The sequence below is a fragment of the Dasypus novemcinctus genome, chromosome 1, assembly GCF_030445035.2.
Source record: "Dasypus novemcinctus isolate mDasNov1 chromosome 1, mDasNov1.1.hap2, whole genome shotgun sequence".
Lineage (NCBI taxonomy): Eukaryota > Metazoa > Chordata > Mammalia > Cingulata > Dasypodidae > Dasypus > Dasypus novemcinctus.
This window is the reverse complement of record NC_080673.1, coordinates 54,834,546-54,852,257: the sequence shown is the minus strand read 5'-3', so window position 1 is coordinate 54,852,257 and position 17,712 is coordinate 54,834,546. Positions and strand designations below refer to the sequence as shown.

The window sequence follows — 17,712 nt, the reverse complement described above, 5'->3', positions numbered from 1 at the left end:
AGGACTAAAAGACAAATGTACCGGGACAGCATCAGAGCTAGATCAAATGGCTAAAGCTTCAGAAAATTAAGAATACCGTTGTAAGAGAACAAATGATAATACCAGAAATCTAATTGCTCCTCATCCAAAATTGAGATGTTCACTCTTATAATTTAAGATAAAAATTAGTGCAGCATTTTAAAGTGATAGGAAGTAAAATAATGAATCTTTTTTAGTAAGAATTTACTTTTGAAAATAAGAATAAAATCATTCTGAGGCAACTAAGTCTAAGGAGTACATAGTTTAGAAAAATATGGACCCCTTAAACCAGAACTGGAGATAAGTAATTTTGGCAGTAAGAGTTCATGTCAAGGGACTTATTTTATGGCAAGGTGATTGATCCAAATATTTAAAATTGGATGCTAGAAGTTTATAGGATAAGAGAAATTGTAGGAAACTCTTCTAAAATCTGAAGGAGACTTTAGATTTCATTTTGCAGATGAACAGAGCAGACAGCAAGAGCAAACAACGAGGTGGAGGAGGAGAAACAAATAAAATAAAATCTTAAAAAAAAAAAAAAGAAGTAAACTGGCCTGGTTCCCAGGCATAACCTAATTATTGACTTGTTCAACCTGTTTTACAATGATGAAAACCCAAGAGGGAAGTATTATCCAACAACACTTGAATAATCAAACTTTACATTTGAATCAATGGGTATAGAGACAGCAAGATAAAATCAACCTGACTTGAGTGCCCACCCTCACAAATGGAGCTAAAAACGATATTGCTGCCTAGCCTCCATAATGTTTTTATCCTTATAATCTCTGTTACTATTTCTGTGAACAAGAAAATTTATAAAGCATGGAAGAACCAAATTAGGGGGTTTTGGTTAGGGAAAATGTTGCAAAGTCAAGGCCTATGCCTTGACCATAGCTCAGATGTCTGAAAAGTCTCAAGTCTGGTCACAACAGCCTCTTGTTCAAGCAAAAAGAAATACAGAACAAATTTTAAAATCTTTGTTTCAACTGCCTTACCAGAACCAAGCAATTCCTTTATAGGAGGCTGGAGCTAGAGGTGATCAAGACATACGGCATATTTCCAGTTATTAAGGAGACCAAGAATCTAGTTAGGTTCTGTTAATCAAAGCAAATTGGGACCCTCTTTTGTAAAGAGGGTAAATGCCAGGGTAGCAACTTGCCATCCTAAAAAACCTAGTATAGAAAATTCTAAGCTTAACCAACTTCTTCATTTTCATGATTAAAAAAGGAAGCACAGAGAACTGTGGAAAGATGGAGGCTATAAACCCACACCTCTTCTAATATATTCTTTTTTAAAAGGAAACAGAAAAGAAATGTCCTTTACATGAATCCTTTTAATATTCTGGTTCAATGGGACATGAATCCATTAAAATGAATCTATGCCACAGTGAAGTCAGCAAATAGTTAAGAATATTCTTCCGTCCCTTCTTCCAAAGAAAGGACAGACAATAATAGTTAACACTTACAAAGCACTTACTATACACCAGAAATTGTTGTAAGCACTTTCTAAAATCATATTACAAATACATTAAATGTATACAACCCTATAAAAAATGGAAATTATCCCCATTTTACATGTGGGAAACCTGAGGCACAGAGAGGTTTAAGTGACTTGTCCAAGGTCAAAGAGCAGGCAAGTGACAGAGCCAGAATTTCAACCCAAGTCATCCGGCTCCAGAGTCCACACTCTTAACTATCCAGCTTTCTACCTTATGATTATATAAGTTCTTTTTTGTTTATTTAATTAAAACTGTATAAAGAAGGGAGTGGATATAGCTTAAGCTGTTGAGCACCTGCTTCCCATTCGAGGTCCCAGGTTCGATTCCTGATGCCTCCTAAAAACAAACAAAAAAAACCAACAAGCAAACAAACGAAGAAACCAACTCAGGGAGCCAATGTGGCTTTGTGGTTGAGTGCCAGCTTCCCATCGACAAGGTTCGGGGTTGAATCCCGAGCCTCAATACTTTAAAAAAAAAAAAAAACTTTATAAAGAATCACATAAAGCCTCTCCCACCACACCCTGGGAGATTTGTCTACTTACTTCCTTACTGACTCATAGCAAGGGCTGATTAGAAAGCTTAAAATACATTAACTGGAAATTACATATATCTATATAAACATATAGGTTTTTTCCCTTTCAAAAAAAAAAGGTGTTTGTATGCATGTATATATAAATGAGTTCTTTAACTCAAATTCTCTCATATAAGTCCTGAAGACCTTAAGGAAAAAGTGACAGTATTAGCAATTCTCCTCCTCCTCTGCTCTTTTTAGAGTAGAACTTTTTTGTTTTTAGAAATACTGGCCTGAAATTCTGTATTATCAAGAACATAAAGATTATCAGATATAGATCTTTTACCCTAATTCAAGTTTACCCATATTTCAGATAAAAGAACTACTGGAACCAACCACAAGCATTTTCATGGTGCTAAAGCAAAAAGGGCTCCTTCAGAAACAACTCAGGAAAACTATACCGAGCCTCCCACTTTGAGACCTAAACTATTTATTTACAGGATTATCTCTTCCACAAGGCCTAGAACATAGTCTGTAGAATGGGACCAATGGATGGAGAAATGTATTATAAAAATGCATACTTATTTTTATTTTAAAGACTAAATATAACTATAACCTTCTCCATTATACCTGGTATTCTAATGACCAGGTAAAGGAGAATAAAGCTTCTTCCACAGAGGTTGAAACACAAATTTTCAGCCTCAGCAGAGCAGAATCTCTTTTAATCTGCAAAGGCATACTGGGGTCTCTAAGACCACCTCCACATATGGAGATTTGCTAGAACAATTCATAGAACTAGCATACAGTTGTACTCATAGCTAAAATTTATTGCAGTGACATAGTAAGGATACAGAGTCAGATCATAAGGGCTTCCTTATGCTCTCTCTCCCATGAGAGGTCACAGAGCAAACTCTTTCCCCAGCAACAAAATGCAGCAACACGTGCAATGTTTTTCCCAGGGAGGGAGCTTGTCACACAGACACCCTCTACCTAGCATGTACCAAATTTCCAGACTCCCAGAAGGAACACAAGTGTTCAACATAAACCATACTGTTTGCACCAACAATCTAAGCACAGTGAATCACACTTATCAGTTAACTGTTGACTGGGAGCATATCAAGAGCCAAGTTCCCAGAAGCCAGCCAGGGGCAATCCTTACAACAGGTTTTTCTAAGGACAGCAGTTTCTAATATGCTATCTTAACTCTTTTCTGCACAGCAAAGTTAACACTTAACTGAACCTCAAACTTATCTGTTAAAAAAAGTAGCAATGATAGTAACTATTTCATAGCTACTAATATTATCATAGTATAAATTATGTTCATGGTATTGTTATCTAGTATAGCAAGACACAGAGGAAACATGACTTAAAGATCAACTGATGACATGGATGAGGAGAGTATAGGATATTAGGGATTATGTAAAACTTAAACCCAGCAGCAACTGTAAGGGAGAGTAAAACAATCTAGAATTAAGAAGACATAGACCCCATTTTCCCTCTGCAAAAATATGTGGGCATTTTAACATGATTTATCATTAGCAAGTAACATCATGATTAAAAGCTTAGATATGGCATAGCAAAAACAGCATCTTCACTTCTAAAAATTAAGTAAAAATTTATAAAGGCAAGTAGACTTCCTGGAACATTCATAATTCACCCACATTATGAAATAAAATAGATAATTAACTCATTCAAAAAGTTTATTTAAGAATACTACTTTTTGTTCTCTACAGAGAAGAAAAATATAAGTGGGAACCATTCACTAATCCTTTTTAAAATTGATGAACTTCCTAAATTTATTAATCATAATCTGAAATTAAATAATCATGAAGTTTAAAGTTTAGAATGGTACATGTTTAACAGAGAATTGAGTTTTGCAAGGAAAACCTACTTTTCCATTCATGTACCTAAACAGTAGCCACTGCTAGATTATAAGTAAAATGGCCCAAAACGGACAGATTACTCATGAAAACATTGGGACTTGACCCTCAAATATAGGAAAGCACAAAAGAATTGTTTTAATATTAATTCTAAAAAATATATAAATTCTGCAATCATTATATTGTTTGCTTGTTATACCACGAATTCAAGAACTCAACCCTTTTTCTTCATTTATATAGCCTAGCCCTATATTCAATCCACCACAATGTCCTTCCAAGTTTCCTCAGTTTCACTGATTAGGACTGAGTAAAAGCCTACAGACCATATATAAATGATCAAATTGGAGTTGTTTTTTGGTTTTACTGTTTCGCCAAGTTTTTGCCAAACAATGAAAATTAACATATTATTAGTTTGGGAACCAAAACAAATTAGATTTCGTCTATTTTAAATGAATCATATTAAGGTTCATTTAAGTTAAGGACACAAAAGCTATCTGGCAATAAGCATAATATTTTTTAACTGTGTAGATTTCACCATGCACCAAATCAGTTTGGTTTTTTATTAATTCCTCTGAAATGAAGTGAAAGGTGAGGTTTTTATTTATTTGTACGTTTACTGAAACTCTTTCATTCTACCTCATCCCACTAACACAAACAAAATTTAAGCTCCATTAGAGCAGGACCATAGCTATCTTGTTCACCAAAGAATAAATATCTTTCCGAACAGTGGTGTATAATGAACAACAATTTTAACCCCAAATTTTTATTGTTCAATTTTTATTGATTTTCTTGCTCTATTTATTTTTTATGTTCAATTTTTATTCATTTTCTTGCTTTATTTAATTCTCTCTAATATACATGTATGCTTTGTCTTAAGCTACTTTAAATCATTTTTGGAAAAGCAGTATCTTTTACCCAACCATAAAAACAGTATGAAGAGTTAACAGATGGGATAGGGAATAAAGTAGCAAGAAATATATTCAGACAACATACTAATGCAATAAAAGCACTAAATTAACACAGAATTGAAGTAATTTTTAAACTATCTTCCATATTATCAGATTTGCTATATCTAGTTTATTTGACATATATAAATATATAAAACTGTGCATGCCATACAGTGCATGCTTTTTTTAACTAGTGAAACAGTGAAAGAAAAAGTTTACATATTAAATTATTTAAAAAGTCAGTCATCATACAACCACATGAAAAATTATCTGTATATTTTAGTCCATAATTATATACAATTAAAATTATAATTTTATAATGCTATATAAGGTGGCAAAAGTTATCATAAGAATCTTGGCCAATGCTATAACTATACTACAAATTTAAGTTTTTTATAGATATTGTTATCTATTTTCTTTTTAGATGGTTCATTTCAAGGAAAAGCCATCAGAAAAATAGCTGTTTCCCCTGCTATTCTTTATAAAGTTAAAATCATTTAAAGACAATCTTACATATATTTACTCACACCTAGAAACTGTTAAAGAAAAGAAAAACTAGGGGAAGCGGACTTAGCCCAATGGATAGGGCATCCGCCTACCACATGGGAGGTCTGCGGTTCAAACCCCCAGCCTCCTTGACCGGTGTGGAGCTGGCCCATGCGCGGTGCTGATGCGCACAAGGAGTGCCCTGCCACGCAGGAGTGGCCCCCATATAGGGGAGCCCCACACGCAAGGAGTGCACCCGTAAGGAAAGCTACCCAGCGCAAAAGAAAGTGCAGCCTGCCCAAGAATGGCACCGTACACACAGAGAGCTGACACAACAAGATTACGCAACAAAAAAGAAACACAGATTCCCAGTGCTGCTGATAAGGATAGAAGTGGTCACAGAAGAACATACAGTGAATGGACACAGACAGCAGACAATGGGAGATTGGGGGGGAAGGGGAGAGAAATAAATAAAAAATAAATCTTTAAAAAAATAAAAAGAAAAAATTATATACTGAGCTATAAATTAACCTTTTATTCAAAAATGAAGGTCACTACAGTATTTTTCCAAAGATTTTTAAAAATTCAAAAATTAAAAAAAATTGTATTCTGGGGTGCAGATGTAGCTCTGTGGTTGAGTGCCTGCCTCCCATATACAAGGTCCCAGGTTCAATCCCCAGTACCTCCTAAAAAAAAATTGTAATCTGATCCTACCTATCAATAAACATTGGTAACAATAAGCAAAATGTTAAATATGTTTAAATAAAAACTATCCAACGTAAATTAGCATTTATGAGTAATGCATATTTATGCAGATCATAAAATACATGTGATAGAATAAAGAAATGAACACCTTTAGGATTTAACACATAGTTTAGATATCAAAATTTAGATATCAGCTAACATCTAAAATTTAATTATATCTTCAAATATAGAAACCACATTCCAAGATTTAAAGGAGAGTATGATGACAATGAATCATAAAATAGGGAATCTCAAAAAAGAAATTTTTTTAAAGGATTAAATAGAAATTCTAGAGTCAGAAAGTACAACTAAAGTTAAAAATAAAAATTCACTAGCAGAGTTCAAGGGGAAATTTGACATGGCAAAAGGAAGAATCAGTGAACTTGAAGTTTTATCAGGAAAAATTACCAAATCTGAAGAGATGGGAAAAAAATAGAAAAAAAGAACAAAAGCTTCAGAAACTTAGGGATCCCATTAATTACACCAATACACAGTCATGCCTTGGTACTCAACTGCTTTTGTCCAAGTACTTGTTTGTTTGGTATTTGACGTGCAAGCTAGAACTTGTGTGTGTCAGTTGCCTCAGACTCACTACCCTTTCCAGATGAAACAAAAAGTCACACGTTAATCACGTGGTAGTTCCCACTGTAGTCGCATCTTACTTTCTGTGGTCATTTTGTGCATTTCTGCATTTTTTTCTCATCATGGGTCCTAAGAAAATGAGCAGGGATAGTGCTGAGCAGAAAATAAAATTACTTCACAACACCATTGAGCAAAAAAAAGAAATAACAGGTAAATACAAGAGCAATATTCGCATTACTGATCTTGCTAGGGAATATGGCATACCTAGAACAATGGTCTCCACCATCATTAAAAATAAAAAAGCAATTAAAAAAAGGCTGATGCTGCAAAAGGAATTAAAGCAGTGTCTCCAAACACTGCAGAAAGTTGAAAAGCTATTATTAATTTGGGTAAATGAGAAGCAGTTAGTGCGCAACAGTATATCGGAAGCCATGATATATGAAAAAGTGAAAGTGTTGCACGTCAATCCTTTGAAAAACAATCCAAAACCGAGTGATAAGAGTGTTGAAGCGTTTAAAGTAAGCCACAGATTATTTGATAATTTTAAAAAGAGGACGGGCATCGATAGTGTCGTCAGGTATGGAAAGGCAGCGAGTGCTAATAAAAAGGCTGCTGATGAATTTGTCTGTGAATTTCAAGACTGCACAGAGGCTGAGGGTTTTATTCCCCACCAAGTTTCTAACTGTGATGAGACCACAGTGTTTTAAGGCTGAGAAGGAGATAAGGGAGGATGTCTCCAATTCCTTGATAAAAGAAATGTATGCAAAATGGGCAGAAGTTCAAAACTTTGTGGAGAAGTACCATCTGGACAAAGCTCTCACAAGCAGAAATGTGAATTTACTGAATGACCAAACAATTTTACACTTTCAAGAAAAAGATGTGAAAAGACAACAGAAGCTGTCCTCATTGGATAAGCTTTCAGTGAAGATTACAAAGAGGGAAACGGACTTTGGCCCAGTGGTTAGGGCATCCGTCTACCATATGGGAGGTCCGCGGTTCAAACCCCGGGCCTCCTTGACCCGTGTGGAGCTGGCCATGTGCAGCGCTGATGCGCGCAAGGAGTGCCGTGCCACGCAAGGGTGTCCCCCGCGTAAGGGAGCCCCGCGCGCGCGCGCCCCGTAAGGAGAGCCGCCCAGCGTGAAAAGAAAGAGCAGCCTGCCCAGGAATGGCGCTGCCCACACTTCCCGTGCCGCTGAGCCGTCTGACGACAACAGAAGCGGACAAAGAAACAAGACGCAGCAAATAGACACCAAGAACAGACAACCAGGGGAGGGGGGGAAAATAAATAAATAAATAAATCTTTTAAAAAAAGATTACAAAGAGTCTGTGGTGCAAGCTGAAAAAAGGCAGAAAAGAGAAAAGAACAACGGAAGTGGAAGTTTTTGATGTTCTACCAGAGGGGACTCTCCTTCCAAGCAACATTCCATGTAACCTCTCCTCCTCACCACTCTTCTCCCACCATCCCATTAGTCCATGGACTCTTCTCATTACAGGAAAAGTGAAGTTTTTATTTTATTTAATCTAAGTATTTATTAATTTTTAGGTCTACTTCTCATGTAAAGTAGTGATATACAACCCTATCATTTTAAATATTGCCATAAAAATGTGCATTGTCTTTGGTTTGGGAATAAATTAAATTTACTTACGTTATTCCTTATGGGAAAAATTTGTTTGGTACTCGTATTTAGTACTTGTCATGCCTCCTGGAACCAAATAACAAGTACCGAGGTACCTCAGTACATGTACTGAGAGTTCCAGAAAGAGAGAAGAGGAAGACAAGGGTATAAATGATATCTGAAGGAAATATTTGAAGAAATAATGGTCAGAAACTTCCCAATGTTCCTCATGAATACCAACACAAAAATATTCAACAAAGCAAAGCAAATCTAGCAACAAATACAAGGATTATATACCATGACCAAGTGGGATTTATCCCAGGAATACAAGGCTGGTTTAACATCTGAAAAATCAATGAATACCACACACTAATGGAATCAAGAACAAAATCCACATAATCACCTCAACAGACACTGGAGTGACCAACCATACCAGTTTGTCTGAGACTGGAGGATTTCCCAAGACACAGGACTTTAAGTGCTAAAACCAAGATAGCCTAGGATGACAGCTGGTCACACTTACAGATGCAGAAAACGTCCAATTCATCAACTTTCTTTTATAGGTCATGCTTTTGTTTTCATATATAAGAAGTTTTGCCCAGGTCTTCTGAATTTTTTCTTCTAAAAGTTTTATAGTTTTAGTGTTTACATTTAGATCTATTTATGACACTTTTATGATATATTTTTAGTTAATTTCTGTGTATGATGTGAAATAAGGGTTGAAATTTAAATTCTACATGTGGATTGTCCAAGCACCATTTGTTGAAAAGATTGTTGTTTCCCCATTGAATCACCTTGACACCTTTGTCAAAAATCAATTGAGGGAAGCGGACTTGGCCCAGTGGATAGGGCATCTGCCTACCACATGGGAGGTCCGCAGGTCAAACCCCGGGTCTCCTTGACCCGTGTGGAGCTGGCCCATGCGCAGCGCTGATGCATGCAAGGAGTGCCGTGCCACGCAGGGGTGCCCCCCGCGTAGGGGAGCCCCACACGCAAGGAGTGTGCCCTGTGAGAGCCGCCCAGCGCTAAAGAAAGTGCAGCCTGTCCAGAAATGGTGCCACACACACAGAGAGCTGACACAGCAAGATGATGCAACAAAAAGAAAAACAGATTCCCGGTGCCACTGACAACAACAGAAGTGGACAAAAAGAACAACACGCAGCAAATGTACACAGAGAACAGACAACTGGGGCGGGGGGGAAAGGGGAGAGAAATAAATAAAATAAATCTTTAAAAAAGAAAAAAATCTACTGAGCGGAAGCCGACTTGGCCCAGTGGTTAGGGCGTCGGTCTACCACATGGGAGGATCATTGTTCAAACCCTGGGCCTCCATGACCCGTGTGGAGCTGGCCCACGCTCAGTGCTGATGCGCACCAAGGAATGCCCTGCCACACAGGCGTGTCCCCATGTAGGGGAGCCCCACGCGCAAGGAGTGCGCCCAGGAAGGAGAGCTGCCCAGCGCGAAAGAAAGCGCAGCCTGCCTAGGAATGGCGCCACACACACGGAGAGCTGACACAACAAGATGATGCAACAAAAAGAAACAGATCCCCGTGCCACTGACAACAACAGAAGCGGACAAAGAACACGCAGCAAATAGACATGGAGAACAGACAACTGGAGCGGGGAGATAAATAAATCTTTAAAAAAAAAACCAATTGAGGAAAGCAGCCATGACTCAATCAGTTGGGTTCCCGTCTACCATATGGGAGGCCCCCGGTTTGCAACCAGGGGTCTCCTTGTGAAGGCAGGATTGCCTGCACACCACAGAGTGCCGCCCAGCCCACAAGTGCTGTGGAGAGCCTACTCAGCAAGGTAACGCAACAGAAAAGGACAGGTTAAAAAAAAAAAACACAGAAGAGTGTGCAGCAAATGGACAGAGAGAGCAAAACAATAAGCAAGCTGCAAGGGGGCGAGAATAAATAAAAATAAAAACTGACATACAGAAGACTGCACAGCGAATGGACACAAAGAGCAGACAGCAAGCAAAAAATAAAAAACCTCAACTGAGCATACTTTCATTCTTCCTTATGAATTTGGAATCAACTGAAGTTCCATGGAACACACTACCAGGATTTTTTTTCCCTTCTTTCCCTCCCCCTCCCCCATCCTGCTTTTTTTGCTGTTTGTGTCCTTTCCCTGTGTGATCTTCTGTACCTATTTCTCTTTTTTTTTTTTCTTTTGGTCTTCTCTTCTCGCCTTTCTCCTCTAGGATTCACCAGGATTCGATCCTGGGGACCTCTGATATGGAGAGAGGTTCCCAGTCAAATGCACCACCTCAGTTCCTGGTCTCTGCTGCACTTCACCTTGACTCTCCCCTTCTTCTCTCTTCTGTTGCATCATCATCTTGCTGCATGACTTACTTGAGCAGGCACTGGCACTTCAAAAGACCCCACTAAGAAAATGAAATGGCTAATAATCATATGAAAAGAAGCTAATATCATTAGTCACTAGGAAAATTAAATTAAACCTATGAGGAGAAAACATATGTCCACATAAAGACATGTATGCAAATATTCAAGCAGTATTACTCATAACAGTCAAAAACTGGAAACAATTCACAAATAAAGAAAACATGTCACAAAGTGGAACACTATTCTGCAATAAAGGAACAAAATATTGATACTGGGCTACAATACAGAATAACCCCCAAAACATTATGCTCAATGAAATAAGCCAGAGGGAAAAGACTACATATTGTGTGACTTCCATGTCTATGAAATATCCAGAAAAGGCAAATCTGTACAGACAGAAGGTAAATCAGTGGTTGCCTAGTGCTGGGGGTGGGATTAACTGAAAATCAGCTAGAGAGAATTTTTGAAGGCAATGGAAATGTTCTAAAACTGGTTTGTGGTGATAGTTTCACAATTCTATATATTTAATAAAAATGGTTGACTCATACTCAAAATGGATGAATCTTGGTATGTAAATTATAACTCAAGAAGCTGTTTTTTTAAAAAGTGTACATACCCAAGAGAAATGGAAACTTGTCCACAAAAAACTTGTACACAAACGTTTGAAGGATTATTCGTAATGACCAAAAAGTGGAAACAACCCAAATATCCATCCACTAATGGATAAATAAAATGTAATATATCCATACAATGGACTACTCCTCAACAACAAGCAAATGAAATAATGACATGCTACAACGTGAATGAACTTTGAAAACATCATGCTTAGGTGAAATAAACCAGACAGTCATATGAAATGGCCAGAACAGGCAAATATTTACAGACAAAAAGCTGATTAGTAGTTGTCAGGGACTAGGGAGTTTGGTGGAGGAAATGGGGAGTGACTGCTAATGGATACTGGTTCCTTTCCGGATTAATAAAAATGCTGTAACATCTATTAAGGCAGTGGCGGCACAACTCTGTGAATATACTAAACACTAATGAATTGTACATTTTTAATCAATGAATAGTATGGTCTTGTGAGCAGGTAAAGCCATCAACAGTGGCAGTCACTACCACAACCACAGCAACCCATCAAAGAACTGACCATCTGATCACTTAGCATACAAAAATAAGTAAACAGCAAAGTCTTTCCAACTACACTCAAACTATTTTGCAAATAACTATTCTTGAATGAGGAGCAATGATTAATCCCAGTTAGCTGTCAAATTTAATATTTAATTTCAAATGCCCAAGATACTTCCATTTTCTACTTTCTGTTTAACTACTAGATGTGTCAACAGTGTTCATGGAGCACACTTTAAATTATATTGCACTATAAAAACTTTAATTCTGAAACTCCTTCAAATGTAATTCAATAGCTTCCAATCTTTTTATAAAGTCATATGCCGTTAGAAGAAACTCTGAAATGCAAATATCTGAGATTCTTCTGAAATTCTGGTACTAGAGAAAATGTATAAGTTCTCTCTCGATAGAGACTCACATATGTAAAGAAAAGAAAATCTGATTAAAAAAATACAATTACTGCTCTGTCATCACTGGATTAAACTTTAAACATAAGGCTAAAGTAAACGTTCACGAACACGACAGGAAATTTTATAGTTTCACAATGAAGTGTCCTCCTCTCACTTATTGAAGTACTAAGAACTTGAAAGCTATTCTGCAACAAATCTAGCTTCCAGAAATAGGATGCTGGCACATGAGAAATATTAGAAACAGTTCCATCTGGATTACTCTTGGGGTACGGAATATGCTTTCTGTCCTTTATTGACACGGAATAAAAACGATCAACTGGCGTAAGAAAAGGGGCTCGGCTGCCCTCCTTGCCAGGCTGCTCAGGGCAGATAGCGGGGAACCCTGCCATAGCACTCACCGTCGTCCCTCCCCGCGCCGGCAGAAAACCAGTAGCACGATCCCTGAGGATCAGCTTCGCAAGGAAAAGGATCCAGGAGGCGGTCACTGGACCGCGCAGCCGAGCCCGTTTTTGTTTTGTTTAAAAATCAGACTCAGATCAGAGCCGGCCCTCCCTACCCCCCGGGAATTGCGGGAGGCGACAGCAGGGGGCCGGCGCGGAGACCAAGAATAAAAGAACGACCGAGGACAGCCGGCCCTGCATGCAGGCAGCAGAGAGAAGGGAAGGTACCGGCGGCGATCAGGCCCGCCGGGGGAGGAGACGGTCTCCAGCCCTCCACGCCACCCCAGGCGGCCAGAGCCTCCCAGATCCCGCCCCAAGTTCGCCGCCCTGCCCCGGCGCCGGCCGCAGCCTCCCGCCCGGCACAAACCCTCCCAGGACGCGTTTCCTCCGGAGCTGGACCCCCCGCCCTGGCCTCCCCGCGGGATAAGGCGGGTCAGTTCAGTCCGCTTCTCGGCAGAGGTGACTCGCTCAGAGATGTAAACACAGCGCGACCAGCTGCGCCCGGCCCATCCCCCCGCCGGGGTCCGTAACCTCTTCCCTCTGCCCTGCCCCGCGCCCCGCGCCGCCGGCGGCCGGGCGCGCACCGCGCCTCGCCCGCACTCCAAGTCCGCCTCCCGACCGTTGCCCAGGGGCACTCGGCCCTGTTCCCCAGCCCCCGGCCGATGTCACCGCCACAGCCCCCGGAAAACCCCTCCGCAAACCCCTAAGCAAACAACACAGGCGCGGGGCGGGGGCGCGGAAAGAGGAGGCGGCACTCCCGGCTGCGAGGCATTCTCGCCGCGCCCTCGGCGCACCCTCCCACCACCCTCAGCTGCCCGCGCTCGTACCTGTTCGCCGCGTCGCCCTGGAAGACCGCGGCGTCCCTTTCCCTTCCTGCAGGGCCGCGGACTGGCCGCGGCCGCCGCCGATGGCCGCGCGTCCGGAGGGAGCCGGGGCCTCCCCAGCAGCCCGAGCCGCTCCACAGGGAGAAGAAGAGACAAAACAGCTCCGCGCCGCTCCGCGCGGCGCCCCCCGCCCGCGGCGCCCCACCGACCCCCAACCGCCGAGGCGACGGCGGCGACACAGAGCCCGGCGCGGGGAGCAATGGTGGCCCCCGCCCTCGTCCCGCTCCGGGCCCCCGCCTTCCACCCCCCGCCTCGGCTCCTCCCCCTCGGCCTCCTGCCGCCGCCACCAGGACACTCGAGGCCGCCTCCCCCACCCCGCCCGCTCCCATCGCTCCTCCCCGCCCCACGAGGCGGGGAGCGCGGGCGGGGGTGGGGGGGCACCGCCGGGCCCCGCCGCGCCTGTCAAACCTGGACCGTCTATATTTACCCAGCGGGGCCCCTCCGCCCTAGGCCCTCAAGCGCCCACCGAACCTGCCTCTCGTGCTCTCTCGAGTCCCCCCCTCCCCTTATTGCCCAACTTCTCCGGAACCCGCCTTCTCAGGTAAAGACTCTTGCCCGCTAGTCCCGCAACCTGCCCGCGGCTCCTGAGCCCCGTTCTGGCCTGGGACTGACGCGGGGCTTCGCCGCGCGGGACGGGCGCGTGGGGGCGGCGGGGACGCGAGTGCACCTGCAGCGCCCGCCCGCTCCGCCGCCTGCCCGGACCGCACACGCACCCTCGCCACTCTGTCTGGCCCCAGGCTGTCTCCCCCCGTCGGTAACCCTGAGCCCTACCCGTCCTCCCCCAGGAACGGCTCTGCACCCGGGCGGTGTGACAGTTATTGTGGGGGCCGGAGGTTGGAGAAACTCCTAACCCAGGTCCCTCCAGCCTGCTCTCCTCAGCCGCGGCTAAGGAAGCGGCGGGGGCCCGAGCGAGCGGGAGCGCGAAGCCGCCCCGCCTCCGCACCCCCCCCCGCGGGTGACGCGCGTGCCGCCCCGCCCCGCCGGCCTCGCGCCCCTCGGCGCCGCCCGCTGCTCCTCCCCGCCCGAGAACGCCGGGCCTAGTACACCCGTGAACCCCGCCCGGTTCCCAGAAATTACCACCCGCCCAACGGCCCGGCGCGCGGCGGTTGGTGCCGGCGTCGGCCGGCGGTCGGCGGCGGGGCCCAGCGCGCAGCTGCGAGCGCGGCGGGCGGCCCCCAGGCGCGGCCGCGGGAGCCGCCGCCGCGCGCACCTCGTCCTTGTGGCTCCCGGCTGGGTCGGAGCGGAGAAGTAACTCCAGCCCGCGCGTTGTGGGTGTGAGAATGCGGAAGTGTTTTTGGTGCGGGATTATTTTAGTCCGAGTGCCTAGCGAGTGGAAAGGGAAAACCCAGCAGTGGCTGCACACTTCTGGTTGCCACATTTTAACACAAAGGGGAACCTCGGAGCGGGGCGCTCGCACGCGCCTTCAAGAGCACAAAAGCCGGTGACACGGTGCGCGCGGTTGCCCTGCGTGTGGAGTTTCTCGTTGAATGGCCTTTCTTACCCATAGTTAGACATATAAACGCCCCAATCTATCCACCACCACCACCACCGTCCCTCCCCCAGGTCGTGTTTTCTTGGATTTGTTTCTTTAACAAAGAGCGTTGGCTGTCCCGGTGCGCGCGGAGAGTGGTTGTGCTTCAGTCTCTGGCTCCTGCAACCGCGCTCCGCTGTGCCTTGCAGCAGGCACATTATTTACCAGGTTCGCCTAGCGCCCCAGCCTTACTCTTCTTTTGCTGCTCCACAACCCCTTGTGAACGAAAAGAAAACCGAGAGAAATAAATAGTTCAGTTCTTGAAAAAAAGTGGAAAAAAAAAAACCTAGAATTAGAGTTCAAATGTCAGAGATCACAGAAGTCTCCGCTGATTTAAGTTCTTGAAGAACCTAAGAATTTAATGATCTTCTCTTTCTCTTGTAAAGCTGTTATTGGCCCTCTACTGGAGGTGATTCTTCCTTTCCTATCCTTTCCTAAAAGCAACCCCGGGTTACTACTTATTCAAGGGATTTTTACTGTTAACAGAGGAAACCTGGATATCAAATAAAGATGAGTCAAAGAGATCCTCCTACTTCAATTCAGTTTTTATGGATCCCTAAATTCTTTTTTAAAAATCGGATTATTAACCCTTTTGAACTAAAGAATGTGTAAAGCCTTGGTAACATTCAAACTTTTATACACAATAAACAGGTTCCTGCAAACATAACATTCATTCAGGACAGTATATTTATCTTCTATTTCCTGAAAACAACACTTAAGGGAACTCTTGCTCCCTCTGACACTTGTAAGGGATTAATTAACAACCAATGCTACTGCATCACCATACATATTGCGTTGTCACGATTTAATTAAGGGGCAATCAAGGGTCAAGTCCCATTCATATAGTTAGGAACAGATTCACTTTCCAGGTCAAATCATTCCTATTGTCAGACCCCTTGAGAAGAAATGGGTCTCCCACCGTCAATTGGAAGGAAGCGGGAAAGTCCTAGGTGGATAGGAGTAGTAGATAACATTTTCCCATTTCTTCGCTCCTCTATGCATGAATGTCCTTTAAAATGTGCCTTTGCAGTTCCTTCCAGTACAGGTAGAATGTTTCCCTACCCCATTGGTGTTTTGGGCTAAGGTCATTCATCTGGCTTTTAGCCAAAAGAGTATGGACAGAAGTGACAATGTCAGTTCTGAGCCTGACTTCAACAAGTATTGATTGCTTCTCTTTTATGCTCCTGCCATTCACAATGAGAAGAACTTGCCTGGGGTAGTCTGCTGGCCCAAAGAGGATGACAGACACATGGAGCAGACCTGGAATCATCCCATCTTGGGGGCAGGGGCCTGCAGAATAAAGATTATTGTTTTAAACACTGTTTTGGGGTGGTTTGCTATGCAGAATTAATGTTGCAGTTGCTGAATGATATAATAGCAGATGGAACAATCTGCCCCCTTGGAATTATACAAACCTGACATCTCTGAGCAGCTCTTGGTGGCAGGTCTTGGAAAGACACGACTTGTGGAGGCAAACTAAATAGGAAACCCAGAAAGTTTGCAGCAAAGCATTCTAAGCACCTAAGGGAGGAAAGGAAGGAGCTGGGGTGTCTCAGAATCCTAGAAAAAGCTAGTGATCATAGAATACAACATCTTTATGTTGTAGACTGGAATGCTTTTGCTTTTGGTTTTTTTATAGTACACTATTTTTTTTAGTTCTGCAAACGATTCATTAATGCGTTCTAATTAATTTTTCAAATAGTACAGAATATGTATTTTTTTAAATCCAAGGATCCCTTTACTCCTTGCTCCTCATTTACCCTCCACACACCTAGTTTAGCCTGTAAGCTCCAGGCATTTTTCTGTTCATTTATATACATATAAACACATAGTTATATAAACTAAATATAAATGGGATTATATAATAAGAGTTATTCAGTAGAATGCTTTTATATACTTCTTTTCTCTGTGCTTATTTCCCCTTTGTTCTTCCTAATTATATAGGAAGGTTGTTTTTGTTTTAATTTCAGCTGGTCTTCAGTATCAAAAAGTAATCAATGGAAGAGGTTTTTCCACTCCTACATGAGACTGTTAAATAAGAGGAGCACCCATTTAGGGCCCAGAATGGTGTGGCGGATGATCATAGTGCAGGCCACGGGAGAAAACTAAACTCTCAGAGTAATAGCAGGCATATCAGTTGCCCTTCTCAACCCAGAAATTCATGTTCTTGGGCTAATTCTTGCAGACTTTAAGTTATAGGTAATTAGTGAGACCATATTCCTTTAAAACATTTCAAAGCAAGTAGTTCAAGGGAGCAGAGTGGAAGCTGCCCTACATTTTCTGGCCTAGCCTCAGAAGTCACACCATTACTTCTGGCATAATCTGCTAGTTATACAGATCAGTCTCAATTCAGGGTAGGAGGAAACTACACAAGGACATGAATGCAAAGAGGTGAGAATCACTGGGGGCTATGTTGGAGACTGACTGACACAGGGTATTCCTCAGTAGTGAATTCTGAGTGACTGACACAATCTTTAAATTCATTAGATTCCTTCATTGCAGGTGGGCAAATTCTCAAGTTGCCGACAGCTGTGTGGACTTTAGAAGAACAACTAGAAAAATCTCTTCTTTTGCTCTCCTTAAAGAATGAGCAGCTCCAGGCAACTATCCAGTTGTATTCTGATGTTAACCCACCTCACTTGTGAGCCACTGCATCCACACCTCCCATCATCTCTTTCTGTGTTTCTAC

At 42.6% G+C, this 17,712-nt stretch overlaps 1 protein-coding gene and 1 long non-coding RNA gene across 11 annotated transcripts in view; one reads left to right on the top strand and one right to left on the bottom strand.

Moving 5' to 3' along the window:
* Window positions 1–14,390, bottom strand: part of ELF2 (E74 like ETS transcription factor 2) — a 124,105-nt gene extending 109,715 nt beyond the window's left edge. For 2 of the 10 annotated variants that reach the window (XM_071214640.1, XM_058289736.2), the window contains exon 1: window positions 13,436–13,707. The gene's annotated coding sequence lies outside the window, so the exon portion shown is untranslated. Of the gene's footprint in view, window positions 1–12,566; window positions 13,088–13,435; window positions 13,715–14,263 lie in introns of those variants that run through there. The other 8 variants (XM_058289777.2, XM_071214642.1, XM_071214632.1 and 5 more) reach the window with 8 other exon arrangements.
* Window positions 13,651–16,345, top strand: LOC139438874 (uncharacterized). The gene is made up of 2 exons (XR_011648616.1): window positions 13,651–14,033; window positions 16,228–16,345. It is a non-coding gene; the product is annotated as an uncharacterized lncRNA (long non-coding RNA).
* The last annotated feature ends 1,367 nt before the right edge of the window (window positions 16,346–17,712 follow it).